At 26.9% G+C, this 22,710-nt stretch overlaps 1 protein-coding gene across 1 annotated transcript in view; it reads right to left on the bottom strand.

Moving 5' to 3' along the window:
* The window catches only part of DICPUDRAFT_91068 (uncharacterized protein), a 48,734-nt gene that overhangs the window by 20,726 nt on the left and 5,298 nt on the right, over window positions 1–22,710 (bottom strand). The window contains exons 4-5 of the mRNA XM_003283242.1: window positions 7,714–7,723; window positions 4,834–4,845 (exon numbers count right to left, since the gene is read on the bottom strand). The gene's annotated coding sequence lies outside the window, so the exon portion shown is untranslated. The remainder of the gene's footprint in view (window positions 1–4,833; window positions 4,846–7,713; window positions 7,724–22,710) is intronic.

A 22,710-nucleotide genomic window follows, 5' to 3' on the forward strand; every position in this document is an offset into this window, starting at 1 on the left:
TGTGAATTTTGTGTTAATACCCTTGATTCTTTTTGTTTTCAAATCGGTATCTTTCTTGAACTCGACTAATCCAAAAGCGTTATAGTAGCCATTATGAACATGGGAGGTAAATAATTCGTAGTTGAGTTTATTATCGAAAGAAGTTTTTAAGAGCCCATCTGCAGCCTCTTTATATTCCTCGGGGCATTTCATAGAACCAGTAATAACATGGTAGTCTTTACTGGATGTGTAGAACCCAAGTTTAATACGGTCTTTGATAAGTTTAATCACATTTTCTTTGGTGTTGACAAGTGTGTGGACTCTGTAATGTTTTTTTTTGTCTGGGTATGATTTGTCCAATGTAATACCATATTCAACGAGTTTTTTTCTAATATCTAGAATATCTTCAACTGATTTGTTTGGAAATTCTAAGGTAAGAGAGTAATGATTGTTGTTTTTCTCGAAGGCTGATAATTTGTTTGTGTTTATGATCATCGAGAAAATATCAAGTTGATTAATGTTGTTGTTGATGAGTTCTTCAAAACTGTTATTTTTTATTGTAGATGCATAATCATTCATGAATTTGGTGGTATCATCGTTGAGATGTGGATTTCCAGGGTTTTGATTACTGAAAGCAGCTATTTCGGAGTATAGCATTTTGTAGTGGATTGTTATTGTTTTTGATTGGATTAGAGGTTAATCCAGTTGTTTATATAAGATTGATAAAGGATTGAATCGGGTTTTTGATTAAAGAGAGATTTTAACTGTATCCAGCTCTGTGAGATTAAGAGATTGGAGTGTATAGTTAATGTAGATGTGTTTATCTTTGAAAGATCTATCGAACGGTAGTAAGATGAGTTTATAAAACCGATATTATAAAAAGTTATTTTTTATATGATCTTGTTCAAAGGTTGCTTTTTTTTTTCACAGAAATCCATCTTCTTTCCAAAAGAAAATCACTGGGAAGATATAACCTTGGTAAAAAAAAAAAATTGCTCGATGCAGGGATCGAACCTGCGACCGTGGCGTTATTAGCACCACGCTCTGCCGACTGAGCTAATCGAGCAAGCTATATGATTAGTATCTTTTCAAGTGTTATTTGGCCAAAAAAATTTTCAAAAACATAATAAAATTAAAATTTTAATCAATGTATTCATAATTTTAAATATTTGTCTATAAAAAGATTCTAATAATTGTAAAAAAAAAATTCTTTTTTTTTTTAATTTTTTTTTTTTTTTTTTTTTTTTTGGGTTTTTTATTTTAAAAACTTTATTTTGGTAACTATAATATTCACTCTACTCATAAGAAAATGTAATAAGTTCTAAAATCTAAACTATAAAAAAATTTAGATTTTTAAAAATTAAGTATATAATTTTTTATGGTTTTTTTTAATATTTTTTTTTTTATTTTAATTTTTTTTTTATATTTTTTTTAATTAAATTTTTTTTCTTTTTTTTTTTTTAAAATTTTTTTTTTCAAAAAAAAAAATCTTTTTTTTTATTTTTTTTTTTTATTTTTTTTTAAATATAAAAACAAACACAGATACATATTTTTAAAATGGAATCATTAAACGAAGGTAATTCATATTTTGTTGATGAGCAATTTGAAGAAGCTTTAGAACACTATGATAAAGCATGTGAAGAATTAAAAACCAATGCTGAAGTTTTCTTCAAAAGATCACAATGCCACCAAAAACTTTCAAATTTAAAAGAATCAATTGCTGATATTAATACTGCAATTAAAATCGATCCAAATACTTCAAAATACTATTTAAAAAAAGGGTAATAATCTAGATTGAGCCAATGATATGTTGTTGTAGTTGTAAATTAAAGAAATTCATTAATACTAATATATTAATTTTTATTTATATTATTTTAGCCAATTATATTTTGAATTAAATGAATTTGAAACAGCATTAAAGGCTTTTGAAAAAGGCTTCTCATTGGATGCAGATAATGCTCAATTTAAAACTTGGATTAGAAAAGCCAAAGCAGAAATTCAATTATCAAACCCACAACCAGAAACTACTACTGCTACCCCAGCTAAACCAGTTGAAGAACCAGTTAAGCCAACCACAACTCCAGCACCAGCCACTACTACCGCAACCACCACTACAGATTCCCCAAAACTTCCAATTCCATCCTCAGGTAACAAAGTTAAACACGAATGGTACCAAACTGCTACTCATGTAGTTTTAACTATTTTTGCTAAATTTGTAACTGCTCAAAATTCAAACATCAGACTCACCGAAAAATCTGTAAATATTTCATTCAACATGGCCACTGGCAGTGAATTTGTTTTTGATTTAGATTTATTTGATCCAATTGCCGATAAAGAAAGTACAATTCATTATTATTCAACCAAAGTAGAAATTAAAATGAAAAAATCCAGAGCCATCAAATGGGACTCTTTAGAATTCAGCGAAAAGTCAGGTCCAGTCGGTCAGATGGATCAACCAGAAGCTCCAACAGTTCCTTCACCATATTCCTCAAAAAAAGATTGGGACAAAATCGAAACTGGTCCAGATGATAAAGTTGAAGGTGACCAAGCACTCAATAAAATCTTTAGAGATATTTTTGCCAATGGCTCTGATGAACAAAAAAGAGCAATGATGAAATCTTTCACCGAATCTGGTGGTACAGTACTCTCAACTAACTGGGACGAAGTAGGAACCAAATATGTAGAAGGTTCAGCTCCAAATGGTATGTAAATTAATTTTATTTTAAAAAAAAAAAAAAAAAAAAACAAATCAAACTAACTTCACTTTTTTTAATTTTAGGTATGGAAATGAAAAAATGGGAAAAATAAAATAAAATAAAAAATATAAATAAATAAAAATTATAATAAAAAATGTTATAGTTTATGTAAAAAGATTCAAAAAAAAAAAAAAGCAATTTTAATAATTTTTATTTTCAATACAGGCTCCCTTGGCATTATAAATCGTTAAGATAAATGGTAATTTTTTTTATAGTTTCAATTTTGTGGGGTGTTGCAAAGATTTTTTTTAAAATAATTTTTACCATCATTATTTTATTTTTTTTTTCTTTTGATTATTTTTTTAAAAAATGTGGAATCATTTAATGAATGTTAAATATTTATAAATATTCATTTTAAACAATTTGTTTAATTTAAATCAAAAAACCATATTTTAGAAAAATAAAAAAATTAAAAAAAAATAAAAAAAACGAAAAAAATTTTATTTTTTTAAAATTTTTTTTTTTAAATTTTTTTTTAAAATTAATTAAAAAAAATTATTTATAAAAAAATTTAATCAACGGTCAAATTCGTATATAATTTTTTTTTATTCAATAACCTTTTTTTCAGTCTATCAGTTTATTTAAACACTTTATTTCATAGTAATAGTCTTTGTGATAGAAAAAGGTGTATTTTAATGTATATATATAATAGTAAAAATAACACCAATAATTAAAATATATAATATAAAATGAAGAAAAAAACTAAAATCAATAGAAAAAGTAATAATAATAATAATAATAATAATAATAACAATAGAAAAAGCAATGAAATAAATGACGAAAGTGAACCTTCAATTGTACCCACTTCAAATAGTATTGATTCATCATTGGCAATAAAGCCGCAATATGATCAAACTACAAGATTAATAATGGCAAATTTTATTAAAGATTTAAATCATACCATTAGACAAGGAGTATTTCAAATTATGGTTGAATCACAAAAACAAATTCAACAAAAACAGCAACCAGTTGATAAATTAAAATCATTTTTCTTTTTAGATTTGGGACCGTTAAACGACGAGGTATTATTTAAAGTAGAGACTTTTTTAGAATCTAAAAATTTATATTTCAGACAACCAATGTTACAGCAACAAATTGATAATTATAATAATAATAATAATGAATCATCTAATGACACTACATCAAAATTAATAATTACAAGTACAAAACAACAAAAATCAAAGAGACCAACTCCAAAATTAGAAACCTATAAATTTATTTTAGAACATGACTATGACCTTGAAAAGGCATATAAAGAGTCTGGTACAACAGAAACCTTGTCGGTTTTCCTTTTAGATGTATTTATTGTATTATGTGACCAGTTAGAATCAAACAAACCAACTTTACAAGATTTTAATGATTATTACAAAAAGTATAAATCTTTTATTCAAATTATTATTTTTATAATCATTTTTAAAAACATACTAATTTTTTTTCAAATTTAAAATAGTAATGAAAATTTAAAAAAGTATTATACATATTTAAAAGAATCATTTGAAATAGAGGCTACATTACAATCGGTGGAGATGGTTGCAGATTGGTATATTCCATGCAAAGATTTTGCCGTAGTAAAGTTTTTAAACTGTTTTTCAGGGATGGTAGAAATAACTATTACAGAATCATTTGGGTATATATATAACAAAAGAATTAAAAAAGAAGATGAGTGGGCAATCGGTTTCACAGAGGCATGTTTACACAGTCATGAGGATTATAAGAATGACGTATATCACCTGGAAGAAGAGTTTGTTCAGGATAGATTCGATGAATCATTGTATTCAATTATGCACTCAATTACATACGATAATGTTGAAGAATTTAATTTAATATATACTGATGAAAACAATCATTTTAGGGTAGAGGAATTCTGGTATTTAATTTGTAAATATGACGCAGTTTCAATTACACAGAATATTCTATTTAGAAATATCTCGGAAGAAGAACAAAAAATAGGGCAAGAACCAAATATATTTAAGGAGAATCCATTATCAATTAATCCACTTTCTTTATTGGAGATTTGTTCTGTAAATTTTAGTTGTAAAATAGCTTATATATTATTCCAAATTTATGATTTTAAAGAATCAATGCCTATAATGCCAAGAATTTGGGGTATTTTAAAGCCAGCAAATATTGTAAATAGTACCCAACATCAACACCAACAATCACCAACATCACCACATTTGGAAACTCTACCACTTAACAAAAATCAATCATCAGTAGACCAACAACCAATAGCTTTTCGATACTTTAGAGTTTTAAATGCAAGTTGTTATTTTAGCGAAAATACAAAAAAGAAAGCTGTTGCTTTTATAGAATTAATGACACATAATAACATATATTTAAACACTGAAATTAATGATACAGAGGAATTTACAGATTTAGATTCAATTTATTCATTACCAAATATTGGAGATACAGCAGATGTAAATAATAATAATAATAATAATAATAAACCAACTTTAAAAAGACAAAATATATCAATATTATCAAAGGTTTTGGAATTTAATGATCGTGATATACTATTGTCATTGTTAAGGAATCTTACTCAAGGAAATTGTACATTAACACGTGACTTGATCGATGAAAGACACCTTCTTATTACAATTAATAGACCAACTTATTTTCCAGTATTACAAATTTTACATCAATACCTTCCAATACCGCCAAAATTTCAAAATAGAGAGCCTTATATATTCTTTGCGGGTTCAGCTCAAATTCTGGGTCTATTATTAAATATACATAATAATTTTTGTGAAACTATCGATATAAAGAATTGGGTTAATGCAATCATTTCAACTGGTGTCAGCAAGGAGTTTTTTCAAAACTATCCAAGTGTATTGGAGTTATCGCAACGTGACAAGACAACAAGAACTATTAATATTTTGGAGTTTCAATATGTATTGAATCATTCTGCTGGTTTCCAATATATCTGTGCAAAATACTTGAATTTAGAAGATGAAAATTTAATTTTTTCTCCAAATGTATCAGATATTTTAGATGTATTCAATCAATTTATTACTGATAAAAATCAACGTTCAACAGAATCAATTCAAGCTGAAATGGATTTAATAATACAGGAAGAAATTGAAAAAAAGAAACTGCAAGAAAAAAGAAAAAAAGAAGAAAAAGAAAGAAAAAAACAACAAAAGTTGAAACAAGAAAAATTAGAAAAAGATAAACTACAACAACAGCAACAAAAACAACAGCAGCAACAACAACAGCAACAAAAACAACAACAGGAGCAACAAAAACAAAAGGAAATAAAAGAAAGTAAAAATAATAATACAAATAAAAAAGATCAATCACCAATTAAAAAAGAACAGCAATCACAACCACAACCACAACCACAACAATCATCGCATGAACAATCTCTGCCACCAAAACAAGAGCAACAAAAGAAATCTCAAATTCAGAATCAACAACCTTCGCCACAAAAAGAAATACCACAACAAAAGAGTCAACAACAAAATAATAATAATGAAATTAGTGTAAATAGTTATAGTTTCCAAATTGGTAAATTCAAATTTAGTAGAGATGATAGTAATATAATTGGTAGAGGAAGTAATGGTACACTAGTATTTAAGGGTATTTGGAACAATAAGATACCAGTAGCAGTTAAGCAAATGCACAAGGCATTTAATCCATTGATTGGTAAAGAAATTGAGGCATTGGTAAAATTAACAAATAAGAATTGTAATAACATGATAAGGTATATCGACCAAGAAGAGGATGAAATGTTTGTTTATTTAGGGTTAACATTGTGCGATAAATCATTACAGGATTTAATTGATAGCAATCAACTAAAAGAGTTTCTTGGTGATTCCGAAGAGAGACTTTTGGATTTGGTTAGAGATATAATTACAGGTATCGAATTTTTACACGATCAAGGTATGGTCCACAATGACTTGAACCCAAGAAATATTTTAACCAAAGACGGAAGATTCATAATTTCAGATTTAGGTCTTAGCAAAATGGAGGTAACAACATCATATTCATTCACAATGCATGCTCCAACAGGCCAAGAGGGTTTCCACCCAGCCGAGGTTTTACTAGAAAAAAGAAAAACAAAATCGGTAGATATTTTTTCATTGGGTTGTATTCTCTACTATTTAATTACCAACGGCCAACATCCATTTGGTGATAAATTCTTCCGTGTTGCAAATATTTTAACTGATAAACCAAATTTAGATACATTAAAACACGATAATATAATAGCATACGATTTAATTAAACAAATGATTTCAAAGAATGAACAAGATCGTCCAACTACTCAAATGGTATTTTCCCATCCATTCTTTTGGAACCACGAGAAAAAAGTTAAATTTATAGACGAATCTTTAAATCTATTTAAAAGTTCAGATTTTACACCAAAACTCAACAAGTCACTCAATCTTATTGATGTCGAGGAAAATGATAACACAAGTAATGTACCATTTTTACCAAAGCCTTGGAACCAATTAATAGATTGCACTTTACTCGAACATATTGCCAATAAGCAGAACCAACTATTACAACAAAGTGGTAAAAAGATTTATTTTTATAATTATGACCAAGTTAAAGATTTAATTAGATGCATCAGAAATACAATTCAGCACCATAAGGAAATTCAAAGATTAATATTACAATCACCATCAGCAGCAACAGTAAACCAAGAAATTATAGATTGTCTCAATACCCAAGAAAGTGTATTAAAATATTTCGAACAAAAAATACCAGACTTAATATTTTTCCTTTACAAAAAATTTAAAAATAATTTGGATTTTAAAAACTTTATTTTAAATTACACAAATGATGATCAATTAATATTATCACCTTTAAAAATAAATTAAAAAAAAAACAATTTAATTTATAACAATAACTTTCTAAATAATTTTTTTTTATTTTTTTTTATAAATAAATAATAAAATAAATTATATATTAATAATTGGTATTTAACAGGTACACAGTTATTAAAATTTAAAAATCAAATAAAAATAAAAATATATTACAAATTGTAACCTAAAATTTATTTTTTATTTCATTTCTTTTCTAAAACTATAGGGATATGGATAATTTTCCATCCAACAATAAATTTCGTCATCAATTGGAATAACTTTGATTGGTGGAATTGTAAATGGTACTTTTGAATGTAAATGTTTTGGTTCCTGAGCATATATACTGGAGTGTTGAATCATCTTTATGGTTTTTGGAATGCCTTTTGGTAGAAACATGCCTTCTCTAATTTCATCAATGTAAAGCTTTTTAATATTTGGAGAAATAAAACCTGGTCCAATTATTTGTCTATTATATAATCTAATTTCTAACTCTTTAATACTGGGTGGTAACAAATTTGTTAAAACTATAGAATTGAATGTTTTGGAAAATAAACCTAATTTTAATACTTCAATATTTGGTGATAATAGAGGTTGAAAATCTTGATTAAAGCCATTGTCAAACGATAAGGTTTTGATAGTTGAAGGGATACTATTGATTGTTAATTGAAATGGTAAATTACCAAGACCAAGCTCTTCGACAGAGGAGGGGATTGTATACAAAGTTTTATGGAATGGAAATTGGTTAACTAGTCTTACTACTTTGAGTGAATTTAAATTTGAGAGATCCGGTTCACATTCAACCTTTCCTATAATCAATTCGACTAGGTGTGATGGTATTATATCTTGGTTAATCACTTGTTTGAAACCTTTCATAAAATAAATCTTTGCTAAATTTCCATTTGATAATAGTTCTTTTGATATTGGGCACTCGGTTTCACCAATTTTTAATTTATTTATATTCTTTAGATCTTTAATGTTAATTGGATAGTTATAACCTTTTTTAAATTCTAAAAGATCATAGTCTTGTAAACTGTGGGCTTCTAATGGATATGTATGAGCTGATTGGAATGAAAGTAATGGTTGCTTTTCGTTAATGTGTATTGAATTTATTATTTGATTAAACCCTTTAGTAAGAACTATCTTTGCTTTATAGTTTGAAACTGTTTCGATTGGGAAGCCCAATTCACCTAAATAAATTTTACATTGCGAGGATTTGATTTCATTGGGTATTTTGGCTGCTTTGTAATTCTTAAATGTGAAATCTGTGATTAAATGACCCAGTGTAAAACTATTTGGTATTTTATATTGGATGTCACCAATATATACTTTTGTAAGTGTAAGCATGTTTATTAATAAATTATCAGGGATTGGATGTGGATAACCATCACAAAAATAAATTGATTTTAAACTTTTGGGTATTGAAATGGTTGTTATTGGGTGAATAGTTTTACCAACATATATAACCTTAACAGTATCTGGAATTAACTTTTGAACAAATTCTAATGGATATCCATCCATAAAATACAATTCTCTAACATTTGGAGGTAAAGGACAAGAACCTTCTGGGCTTAATGCAACTCTTTGATATGTATCGGGAACTTTTTGACCATAGCAAATATAAAATTGATCTCTTGCAAAAAATGGATCTCTGATTAAACCATTAACCAATAAATCATAATGGGTATCTTTATCTTGATATTCAGTTTTAGTCGATTTTAAAAGTTGTTTGGAAATAATTTCTTCATTAAATTTCAAATCCAAATCAAAGAATTTAAGTTGTGTGGCCTCTAAATTAGTTTGATCTTGAATAAACTCTTGAAATTTTGATATATTTTGAGTTATTTTATTAGATAGTTCACTATTCCTTTTATACTCTTCTTGTAAAGAAACCTGTTGTTGTAATTTTTCAAACATGTCTAACAGTTCTGCAACCTCTGGAATTTTATCGTTTATTAATGATTCATTTTTGGCAAAATTTTGGTGTATCTCTGTATTCTCTTTAAGTTGATCATCTAGCTGCTTATTCAGTTCTAATTCTAATTGCTCTAGTTGCTTATGAAATTGTTTAAATTTATCTTTGATTAATTCTTTTTTATTGGTGTGTGATTTTTTAATTAATTCTAAACATTTATTTGAAGCATTAATTCTATTTGTAAATGAAAAACCTGTACCAGTCATTGGAGCTAAATAGTTTTTTGTAAATTCTAATATTATTTCAACATTTTTATTATTTTCTTGTTCCGAAATAGTTGATTGTGATGATGCTTGATCAATTTCGTTAAATGAATGACCCCTATGATCCTGTGTAACACATGTTGAACAAATTCTTATGTTACACTGTTCGCAATTAAATTGAAATCTTTTATTATGATTCAAACAGTCCATTGTTTAGCTATGGTTGGATAAAAAAAAAAAAAATAAAGAAATAAAAAGAAAAAAAAAAAAAAGAAAAAAATATCTAAAAAATATTTTTTTTTTTTTTTTTTTTTTTAATATAACCTGTCAATCCATTTTAGATGTCGTTTTTTTATTTGAAAAATAAATAAAATTATGTAATAAAAAAAAAAAAAGAAATTAAAAATTATAACAATATTGAAAAAAGCTGATATCATTATAAAAATGAAAAAAATAAAATAAAAAAATATAAATTAATTTAAATAAAAAAAATAAAAAAATTGTGGGGTTTTTTATTTTTTTTTTATTAATTTAATTTAACATTTTTATAAATTAAAAAAAAAATAGTTAAAATATAAATGAAAAATAAAGAAAACTTTATAATAATATTATTTCTATTTATAGTAATACTATTTTTAAATAAAAGTATAGGTTTAGAATTAAATAATAATGTAATAAATAAAAATAATTTAATAGTAATAGATAAACAAGACAATGTTAAAGTAATATTAATTATGGCATTTAAAAGAATTGATGATTTCAAGAAATGTATTAGTAGCATCATAGAGGCCAATTATTCAAATGAATACCACTTAGTAGTTACACAATCAGTATCCATGGGTAACTATAATGAATTTAATCAGTTACAGGATATATTAAAAAAAAATATACAGTCATTCAAATCAGTTACTCATTTAGATACTGAATCATCCACCAAACAACCATATGGTAATGCATACTTTGCATTCAAGAATTTAGCAAAAGGATTAGAGCACACACTAGAGTTATTTCCAAATTTAAAAAACATAATAGTTTTTGAAGAAGATGTGCAAGTGTCCAAAGATGTATTCGAATTTTTTAGGAAGAGTGAAGAAATATTAAATAGTGAAAAAGATGTAGTTTTATCTACAACAGCATTCTTTTTACACACTACACACCCACAGTATAACTGGTTATTGGATAAGCCTCTAAAAAGAAAGAGTGTCAGAAATGATTTGTCGTTGAAGTTGCTCAACAATAAAGAAATTCAAAAGGTAACTTTAAATGGTGAAATCGAATTTAAGGTTCTTTCATGGATGATGAAACGAATGGTACTCGATACATTAATTCAAGATTTTAAAACCATAGAGCAATGGGTAAAAGACAACCATTATGAAGATAAGATCGAAAATAAACCAAATACAACCAAACCAGAAATATTAGTAAAGCACTGTGATTGTTGGAACCACGATAGATATCTAGAGTTAAGATTCAAGGGATACAGCTTTATAGGATCACAATCGCCACGTTGTAACCACATTCCACAGGGTGGTAAGGGACTAAGCAATGTTTTAGAAGACTATGGCTTTCCACTTAATGAAGTTTATACATATAAAGACCAATTTGTCTTTGGTAAAGAAATAACAGGTGAAAAAGACATATGGCAAGTAATAAAAGATTATTTACCCAACTTTGAATGCCCAAGTCGTGTAAACTGTTACAACAACCAGACCAATGATTGGTGTGGCTCTGTTTCAGTCTCAACATGCTTAAATATATGGCGTTTAGAATGTGTTCCATGCAGCGGGAGATCAATAGACTCGTTAGCACCACAATGTAATGAAAATTTTTCAAACTGTTGCCAAAATAACCAGTGTAAATCAAATTCACCCTTTTTTATCTCTTTAAAACAACATTAACAAAAAATTAAAAATATAATTTATGATAACAATTAAATACAACTCAATAATTAATTAAATGTATAATATAAATAAAATAAAATAATAGAATTTTTTTTTAAAGGATGTTTATTTTTTAAAAGCAAACTATATACAGTATAAGTAACTATGATTAGTTTATGCAGTCCAAACTTTTAAGGTTGTTGAACCAATATTAGTAACATTTAAACGAGAGCCACCAAAGGATCTGCTGAAGACACCTGAACCGTTAACATCATTCTAAAAAAATAATAAAATTAATATTAATGTTACTTTTTTATCAAATTAAAATTTTTTTAAATATATATAATAATTCTTACATCTAGATAAATAAATAGAAAAAGAAAGCTAATATTAATAAAACATTAAAATAGTTCTAAAATTATAATGAATACATACCTTCGTCTGGTGATACACCAGCTTGGATTCTAACACGACCTCTACCCCCGCCAACTACTTCAACATGAACAGTAGTAGAACGTGGCCAAGCCCAAGTTGGGATTCTAAAATAATAAAAGGTTAAAATATAATCACAATTTTACTTTAGTTGAATAACAATACATACCCGCCGTGGTTACTTCCTGGTGCAATAGTCCATGGTCTATAAAAAATAAGAATTTTAAAAATTAAAAATTAATTTTTTAAAAAAAAAAAAAGAAAAGAAAATAAACTTGCCCTGCCATTTTAATAATTATATGTTAATAAGGTTAAAGTATAAAATAAATTTAATAAACTAGATTTTGGGTAAATATTTAATATTTAATAATATTATATTTAATATTTTATGATTTATTGAAAAAAAAATAAAAAGAAGGTTTCTTTAAATAGTTTTTTTTTCCTATTCAAAATTTATTCAAAATTATTTTATTTATTTATTAATGATTATTATTAAACTGAAATACATTATATTATTTATCCCTATATCTAATTATTTGAATACCAAAATTGGCAACTATATTTGTAAAATAAGTATTTATTAAAAAACATTCCATTTGTCAATTAAGTTCTTAATGTGGAAGCTTTTGTAAAAAGTATTAAAATACTATTAGTATTACAATAATGAAATTATTTAATTAAGATATCTTTTAAAAATATATATTACCCAAAGAATAATATTCATTTTCCACCCTTTTAAAATAATAGATCATTATCTTAATACAGCATTGTCAACTATAACATATAAAACCAAACATTGAGAGAGTATAAAATTATTGATTGGTGTCCAAAGAAATCAAAATGATAAAAAAAAACTAATTGTTAAATATTAATTATTATTATTATCATTATTAATTTTTAAAATTTTTTTTTTTTTTATATATTTTATTTCTATATTAAATCAATCTATATGATGATTTTTGGGGTGCAAGAAAAATGGGGAAAATTTTAATTTTTTTTTTTTTTTATTTTTTTTTTTTTATGCATACATATTTTTAAAAAATAAAATAAAATAAAATAAAATAAATAAAAATAATAAAATAAAATAAAATAAGATGATTTAATAAATAAAATAAACAAATTATTGGGTAATTATGAAAATAACTTAAAGAAATTAACTTCTAAATAAAAAAAATTAATAGGATAATTTCTGGTTAAAAAAATAATATCCAGATAAATTTACTTATATATGGTTTTATTGTAAAATAAATAATGATGTGTATTTGAATAAAAAAATGAAATTATTCATTAATATATAGGGACGAAATTAAACTATAAAAAAAAAAGATTATCTTGAATTTTTAATTATTTTTTTTTTAATTTTTTTTTTAATTTTTTTATATTTTATAATTTTTTTATATTTTTGCTATTTAACAATTAATAATAATAATTACAAATAATAAATGGAAGAAATAATAAATAATAATACAGATAATTCCGAAATATTTAAATTTATTTGGAATAATGTATATTTAAACTCAGTTTTAATTGAAAATTTAAAAATATCTCGTTTTTTTTATGGTAAAAGAGAATTTAAATCAATTAAACAATTAGCTACCCATCCATTTATCGAACATTTATATAGAGTAGATTTAACATGTAATGAAGGTGAAAATGATGATTTAAAATATTTATTACCAAGTAATATTAGAGAAATTACATTAAGAAATATATCATCGATTGGAACATTGCCACACTGGGTAAGAAAATTAGAGATTGTGTATATCAAACCAGAATTAGTAGAGTCTTTATTCAACCTAATAAATGATTCAAATATCGACAAATTGGAATCGTTATCAGTAGAAACCGATCAAAACAATAAACAAGTTTTAAATACCACTGGTTTACCATCGAGCTTGGTTCAATTAAAATTGGGAAATTTTATAATTAACAAAGATATCATCCCAAAGGGAGTTAAGGAACTCTCGCTTTTAAAATGTACTCTCGACTTTGACAAAGTTATATTGCCACCATCTCTAATCGAATTTGAATATAGTGGAATCGCTAAACCAATAATGACCATCCCAGGCTATTTACCAGGCTCACTCGAAAAGCTAAAGATTGAAAACAAAGGTAGGGACTATGACTTTATTCCACCAGATTTCCAATTCCCACCATCATTGAAATCATTATCAATTCAATGGGTCTTATATAACTTTAAGCTTCCACCCACTTTAGAATCACTCTCCATTGGTTTCGTCCATCTCGAAAATGTTCAATTAACCCGTGAAAAGTTACCACAAAATTTGAAGTCACTCGAAATCACCAGTAGAGAACTCATCGATTCAAATGGCATCTCTATTTTGCCAGATGGCTTAGAAAGATTAGTCGCAAACTGCTTTACCAATGACTACAAACCATTAAACAATACAAACATATTCCCATCCTCATTGACCCATATCGACTTGGGTACCCAATTCAGACATAGTATTGGTGTTGATGTATTACCAAAAGGATTAAAAACACTTATCTTGGGTCAAGATTTCAACTCTCCAATCGATCAAGGAGTCATCCCACATGGTTTGGAACTACTCAAAATTAAAGGAGATTTACACACCCAACCAATATTTATATCAAATCCAAAAACCCTTGTCGACGCTCGACGTTATTTTTTAAATTATCAAAACAATCCAGAAGATTTAATCTCATTCAAATTACCAACAGCCTTTGGCAATTTAAACCAAATACCATTTTTCATAAATTCTCACAAATTGGAGTACTTGGACTTGGAAGAATTCGATCAAAGTAAAAACATCTATACCGACGATAACCTAATTATTATTGGTCGTGACTTACCAAAAAAAAACTCTATCAAAACGTTAGTATTGGGTCCACTTTTCGATTTAACCATCAATATTAACGAATATCCAAAATTAGAAAATATCATCATCAAAGGTAATTCCGGTGCACAAATCAAAACTACCGATCAAAATCTATATAGTTTAAAAAATATTAATGTTCCAGTTGACAGCTCTATATTTTTGGACTCTTTAGATAAAGTTTTTTATCCACTTATAAAATTCATTCAATAAATTATTATCTAAATTTGGATACCATCCATCATTTTTTTTTTTTTTACCCCACTGTTATTTTATTTTTTTTTAATAACAAATCAATCACCAATTTTACATTTTACAAAAAAATATTATAAATCAAATAATTGTCCAATAAAATAAAATAGAATTGTTTTGCAAAGAATTTTTTAAATTTTACTATACGGTAACCCAATAAATTTTTTTCAAATAATTACAATAATGAAAAATAAAAAAAAAAACCAATTTTTTTTTTTGGTTTTTTATTTTTTATTTTTTTTTTGGTTTTAAAATTGCAATCTTGAAAAATATATATAAATATCAAACTTTGCATAAATATATTTAAATACATATATTTTGATATTCACTTTATTTATCATATTATTATAATAAAATATCAAACCAAATATATGAAAATAATAATAAATAATTGTGTATTTTTAGAACCATTTTTTTTTTAATTTTTTAAATTTTAAAATTTTTATTTTTATTTTTTTTTATTTTTATTTTTTTATTTTTTTATTTTTTTTTGTTTAGTTTTATTTTCAAAAACTGTTAAATAATAATAATAATAAAAATAATAATAATTTATTTATTTGTTTGTTTTGTATTTAATATTGTATTTTACAAATCAATATTCAACAATAGAGAGAGATTAGGATAGAGAATAAAAATAAAAATAAACAGATAATATTATTTTTTTTTCTCGCTTAACTAACACTCACACCCACCCCCCTCTACCCACACCCTCTAAATATTTTAAATAATAATAATAATTACCCACCTACATAATATACACACTATTTTTATTGTTTTAAATTTTTTATTATTATTTTTTCAGTAAAAATTTAAAACAAACTCAATTGTAATAGTATAAATCATAATATTGATAATTAATAATATTATATACATATATACATATATATAAATATATTGAAATTCGATTCTCATATATAAAGTAAGTTTAATATTTACTGTAAACATTTTCAAATCTAGATTTAATAAAAACAAAAACACATATAAATAGTAATAATACCAATATCATATTTTAATATTATTAATAGTAATAATAATAATAATTTTTAAACCCACAACAACAACAACAAAAAATGAAAAAAAAAAAAAAAAAAAAAGAAAACAATATAATAGTTAAATAATATTAACAATAAATTTCCAAAAATAAATTAATTCTCATATTTTTTTTCTTCGTTATTAAAAATATTTTAAATATAATCAATCATACTTAATTTTAATATATTTTAAAAATCACATACTAATATAATTTTTTATTTTAGATTTTTTAAACGATATAATTTTTTTTTTTGGATAATTAAAAAACTTATTTATCAAAATTTTTAAAATAAAAAAAAGGTAAGAGATTTATTCATTTTATATTTACAAATCAAAAATAAAATAAAATCAAAAAAAAAAAAATGTTTTTATTCTTTTTTTTTTTATTTATTTTGAATCTTTGTGATATTAAAAAATATATACTAATAATTTAATATTAATTATTGTATAGTAGTGGCAAATTATAGTTTAATAATTTAACAAATTGTATTAGTAACATTATAAAATCAAAAATGGATGAAGAAAGAAAGAAAAGATTAGAAGAGTTAAAGCAACAAAGTTTGGAGTTGGAGAAAGAGGCAGCCGAAAGAGAGAAAAGAAACGAAGAAAGAAGAAAAAAGCGTGAAGAGGAGCAAAGAATACAAGCAGAGTTAGAGAAAAAAGAGGAGGAGGAGAGACAAAGAAGAAGGGAAGAAAGAAAAAAGAAACGTGAAGAGGATGAAAAAGCACTTAAAGAAGAAATGGACAAGTTAGAAAGTGGCAGCAATAGAAGTGGTGGTACTCCACAAGTAATCTCTCCATCCAATTCATCATATTCATTATCTCCTGAAAACACCGGCGGTGATTCATCATCATCGTTATTATCTGCTACTCATAGTGCCGCTAGAGAAGAGCGTGAAAAGAGAAGAAAGGAACTTGAAGAAGAGTCAAAGAGATTAGAGTTAGAGCAACAAAAAATTAGAGAAGAGCGTGAAAAGAGAAAAGAGGAAAGAAGATTGCAGCAAGAAGAAGAAAACAAAAAACTACAAGAGTTATTAGAAAAGAAAGATATAGAAAAACAAAAGGAAACAGATTCTAAAGTTGTTGCTACTGCTGAAAAAGAAAGATTGGAAAAAGAAGAACAGGATAGGGTTGCTGAACAAAAACGTATTGAAAAAGAAAAAGCTGATACTGCCGAAAAAGAAAGATTGGAAAGAGAGCAACAAGAAAAAGATACTGCCGCTGAAAAAGAAAGATTGGAAAAGGTTGCTGAACAAGAACGTATCGAAAAAGAAAAAGCTGCTGCCGCTGAAAAAGAAAAGGCTGAGCAAGAACGTCTTGAAAAAGAAAAATTAGAAAGAGAAAAAGCTGCTGAACAAGAACGTGTTGAAAAAGAAAAAGCTGCTGAACAAGAGCGTATTGAAAAAGAAAAAGCTGCTGAACAAGAACGTCTCGAAAAAGAACATCAAGAAAAGGAACGTATTGAAAAAGAAAAAGCTGCTGAACAAGAGCGTATTGAAAAAGAAAAAGCTGCTGAACAAGAACGTGTTGAAAAAGAAAAAGCTGCTGAACAAGAGCGTATTGAAAAAGAAAAAGCTATTGAACAAGAACGTATTGAAAAAGAAAAAGCCATTGAACAAGAACGTATTGAAAAAGAAGCTAAAGAACTTGCTGAAAAGGAAAGATTAGAAAAAGAAAAAGCTGCTGAACAAGAGCGTGTCGAAAAAGCCGCTGAACAAGAACGTCTCGAAAAAGAAAAAGCAGCTGAACAAGAGCGTGTCGAAAAAGAAAAAGCAGCTGAAAAGGAACGTCTCGAAAAAGCAGCTGAACAAGAACGTATTGAAAAAGAAAAAGCAGCTGAACAAGAACGTCTCGAAAAAGAAAAAGCTATTGAACAAGAACGTGTTGAAAAAGAAAAAGCTGCTGAAAAGGAACGTCTCGAAAAAGCAGCTGAACAAGAACGTATTGAAAAAGAAAAAGCCATTAAAGATCAACAAGAAAAAGAAAGATTAGAAAAGGAAGCTAAAGAAAAAGCAGCTAAAGAATTAAAAGAAAAACAAGATAAAGAGGCCAAAGAAAAGGAAGCCAAAGAAAAGGAGGCCAAAGAAAAGGAAGCTAAAGAATTAAAAGAAAAACAAGACAAAGAAGCTAAAGAAAAAGCAGAAAAAGAATTAAAAGAAAAACAAGATAAAGAAGCTAAAGAAAAAGCAGCAAAAGAATTAAAAGAAAAACAAGATAAAGAGGCCAAAGAAAAGGAAGCCAAAGAAAAGGAAGCTAAAGAAAAGGAAGCTAAAGAAAAACAAGATAAAGAAGCTAAAGAAAAAGCAGCAAAAGAATTAAAAGAAAAACAAGATAAAGAGGCCAAAGAAAAAGCAGAAAAAGAAGCTAGAGAGACTAAAGAAAGGGATGAAGCTTCAAAATCAGTTGATAGGGGTTCAAAATCATCAGCAATCACAAACCAATTTAAGCTTTCAATCGAAAAATCACTTCAAAACCAACTTGAAAATAAAAAGAAACCATCAGTTACAGAAGACACATCAACAAATGTATCAACCTCATCACCATCAACTCAATTATCATCATTAACTAAAGATAGAGCTAAAATTAAAGGTAGACAAGCACCAAGCAAAAGTCATAAAGTACCAGGTAGTTCAACAACAGCAACATCAACATCATCAGATGAACCATCATTATTATCACAAGCATTAGAGAATAAATCAACCACAGATGAAAATAATAGTTCGGTTAAAAAGAAGATTGTTTTACCACCAGGAGTTGGTGGTTTAATGGGTTCAATGGCATCATTGGCTATGGAGGCTCAAAAGAAAAAGAAAGATATGGACAACAATAAATTATTATCAAATGTATTAAAAGATGTTGAACAAGCTCCAAGTTTCGTTAGAGGTAGATCACAATCAGTCTCAGTTACATCAACACTAAAACAAGATCCAAATAAATTTGTTTCACACAAAAAAGCCGTTGATACATATTCGGGTTTAAGATCAAGACTTATTCATTGCAAGGGTAAAAAGAGAATTTTAACCAAAGAAGTTGAAATATCAATCAACTCACTCAACAAATGTGATGCTTTTGTATTGGATTGTGGTATCGATGGATCTAATGTTGGAGGTGAGTCTACTGATTCAAATGCCCATTCACAAATCTTTTGTTGGTATGGTAGTAAAGCAACTGCAAACAAAAAAGCTAAAGCTGTAGCCATTGCAGAAATCATAAAGAGTCACGAAAGAGGTGGCCATGCTACAATTGTAAAATTGGATGAGGGTGATGAAAACGAAATGTTTTATCAAAAACTTGGAGGTGGTAATAGTAAAAGTGCTATTAAAGCTGATGGTGGCGATGACTTAGAGGCTGAAACCAATTGGGCATCGCAATATACACTTTTGAAATACAATCATGAATCAGATCAATTGGTTAATATCGAATCAAAACAATTATCAATGGAATTATTAAGCTCAGAAGGTTTTTATGTTTTAGATACAGTAACAGAATTTTATGAATGGTCAGGAAGAAATGCAGATCAATCATTAAAAGATTTATTCCACAAAAAGGCTCAGGAAAGATTAAAGAGTACTTCGTTAAGACAATCATGGGTAGAGTCAATTGTTATTTCTGAAGGTGGCGAAGCTGTATTGTTCAGAGAGAAATTCTGTGATTGGCCAGACCTTAGTCATGAGGTTTCACTTTCAAGAATGGGCTTTGGTAAAAAGAGAGTTCATGAAGTTGTAGTTCCATATGAAAAGAAAACACCAACAAAAATGACACAATTTGAAGTTAGAGAAATGGTCGAAATCGAAAGAGCAGACGAAGAATTAAAGAGTGATGGTAGTGGTGAATACGAAATTTGGTATGTTGAAAATTCTAAAATTCATCCATTACCAAAAGAAGAATATGGTCAATTTTACAGTGGTAATTGCTACCTAATTAGATACACCTATACTAAATGGAATGCCTTAAAATATGCAATTTATTATTGGCAAGGTGCAGATGCTTCACGTCAAGATGTTGGTTCATCATCATTACTCTCCAAAGATCTCTACATTGAAACTAGTGCCAGAGGTGAATGTTCACAAGATCCAGAAAGACAAGGAAGAGAAACAAACCATTTCCTCAGTATTTTCAATGGTAAAATGGTGGTACACAGAGGTGAAAGAACCGCCTACTCATTTAAATCAACACGTTTATACCATGTTTTCTCTAAAAAGTCCAATGGAGTTACAGCTACTCAAACAACCAAACTCTCTGCCTCATGCCTTAACAGTAGAGACATATTCATTTTAACAGATTCAGAAAAAACCTTTATTTGGGAAGGTAAAGGAGCCACCAAACCATTAAAAGATGAAGCATCAAAATTAGCATCATTAGCAAATAGTATTTCCAAAGCACCAAAAGCAGCAACTATTAAAACCATTAAAGAGGAAGCTGAAACCGATGATTTTTGGACAATGATTGGAGGTAAAACAAAATATGCAAACTATCCATACGTTCATCAACAAGTTCCAACAGATTTCATTAATCAAATCAAATTATTTGCAGTTGTAAATACTGGTAGCATTATTAGAGCAGATGAAATCTATCGTTTCAATCAATATGATCTCACACCAAGTAAATGCTATATTTTAGATAATAGAGTAAATGTATTTGTATGGTCAGGTTTAAGAGCTCAAGAGAAAGAAAAGAAAAGAGGTATGGAAATTGCAATCGATTATATCAAATATCTCAAAGACTCTAGAACTGAAAACGATGTATTATTTATTAATCAAGGTGATGAACCACTTTCTTTCACTTGTTTCTTCCATGCTTGGGATTCATCACGTTTCAGCTCATCAAATGGTGCAGATGAAGGTCCTGCTGAAGATATTACATCACCCAAAATAGAAAATGCTGTTAACATTTTAAAGAAATATTACCAAACTTTACCATTCGAAAAATTAATAGAAAAGAATACCCCTCCAGAAATTGACCGTTCTATTTTAGAAATGTATCTCTCTGATGAAGATTTCCAAAAACATTTAGGTATGTCAAAATCAGATTTCGAATCTTTACCAGCTTGGAAAAGAACTGAAAAGAAAAAATTAGTTGGTTTATTCTAAACATACAAATAATTACAACTAATAACAATCATAATCCAAAGATATTTATGTATTTAAAACTTAATAAAAATTAAATAAAATATTTTTTTTGTATAATTAAAACTATTTATTATAAAAAAACCTTCTTTTATAATTTTCATTTCAAATGAATTGTTTAGTGCATACACGATAAACAAGTTGTTTTAATTTATATAAATTTTTTTTATTTTTTTTTTTATTTTTATATTTTTATAGATTAATCAAATAAATTTGTATAGTAATTTTTATTTTTCAATATTTTTTTTTTTAAAAGTGAAGATAATTAAAAGCAAATGCTTTAAAATTTTTTTTTTTTTAACAGTGAAGATAATTAAAAGCAATAAATTAATCAGTAAAATTTTATTTAATGTTTTTTATAAAGTTTTTAAAGAAAATATTCTAAACTGTTGATATTTGGTAAAGATTTGATGCTGATGAAGTATGCTCTTGCTTTTCTTCTTTTGAACTTTCTATATTCTTCATTGATGTTGCTAATTGTTTGTGGTTGTTTAGCGTGTCTTTCCTTGATGTTTAAATTAATTGTTTAGCTTGTCTTTCCTTGATGTTTTTTAAACCTTTTAAGTATTCAAAAGTAGCTAGTTTAGTCCATTTTGAGGTTAGATTCTTATAATCGAGTTCTTTTATTTTATTTTCTTGATCGTCATATAATTCTTTACATAACCAAATCCAAACTTGATGAAATACCAGGGCTATGGCATTTCTATAAGCGAAACATCTAGTTAAGTCGAAATCTATTGGCACTACAACTGCAATACAAGTGTAAAGAATGTGAACACCGGGAAGATAAGATCCAATCAAAAAGGCCCCAGCGGGGATCGAACCCACGACCTCTTCCTTACTAGGGAAGCGCAATACCACTATGCTATGCGGCCATTTCATCTGTACAAATCCATTGTCAACCGAAAGGATTAACAAGACTCTACGCCAATGCACTAAAGTTATACCGAGCTGTATACGTGCTACTTAACTGGATAGAAGGTTTCCTTTGCAAGGAAACACTAACCCAAGGTTCTCCGTACAAGATGAAACTTATGCTATGCTAAACTGCCAAGGGCTGTAATGTTTAACTCATGTTCTATTAGTCTAAGATGTGGGCATCTTTTATGAAGTAACACCACCTTAAAAGAAAGTTGGATCTCCGGAAATTTATTATTCTTGCAACAATAAATTAAGTTACCTCAGAATAATTCAATTTATTCAACCAAATTGCAACGGTTTAATTTTGCTTCAAGTAATATCTGGTCAATCCAGATACTTAGGTCTTATAATTAATAAAATAATAAAATGGAATAAACATTCCAATATATTTTTAAAAAGCAAAAAAAGCTATGCGGCCATTTTAATGAAATCTTTGTAAAATAATTATTGTTATATTTAAGAACTCTAATATAATGAATTAATTACAA

This window comes from Dictyostelium purpureum (assembly GCF_000190715.1).
Source record: "Dictyostelium purpureum unplaced genomic scaffold DICPUscaffold_5, whole genome shotgun sequence".
Lineage (NCBI taxonomy): Eukaryota > Evosea > Eumycetozoa > Dictyosteliales > Dictyosteliaceae > Dictyostelium > Dictyostelium purpureum.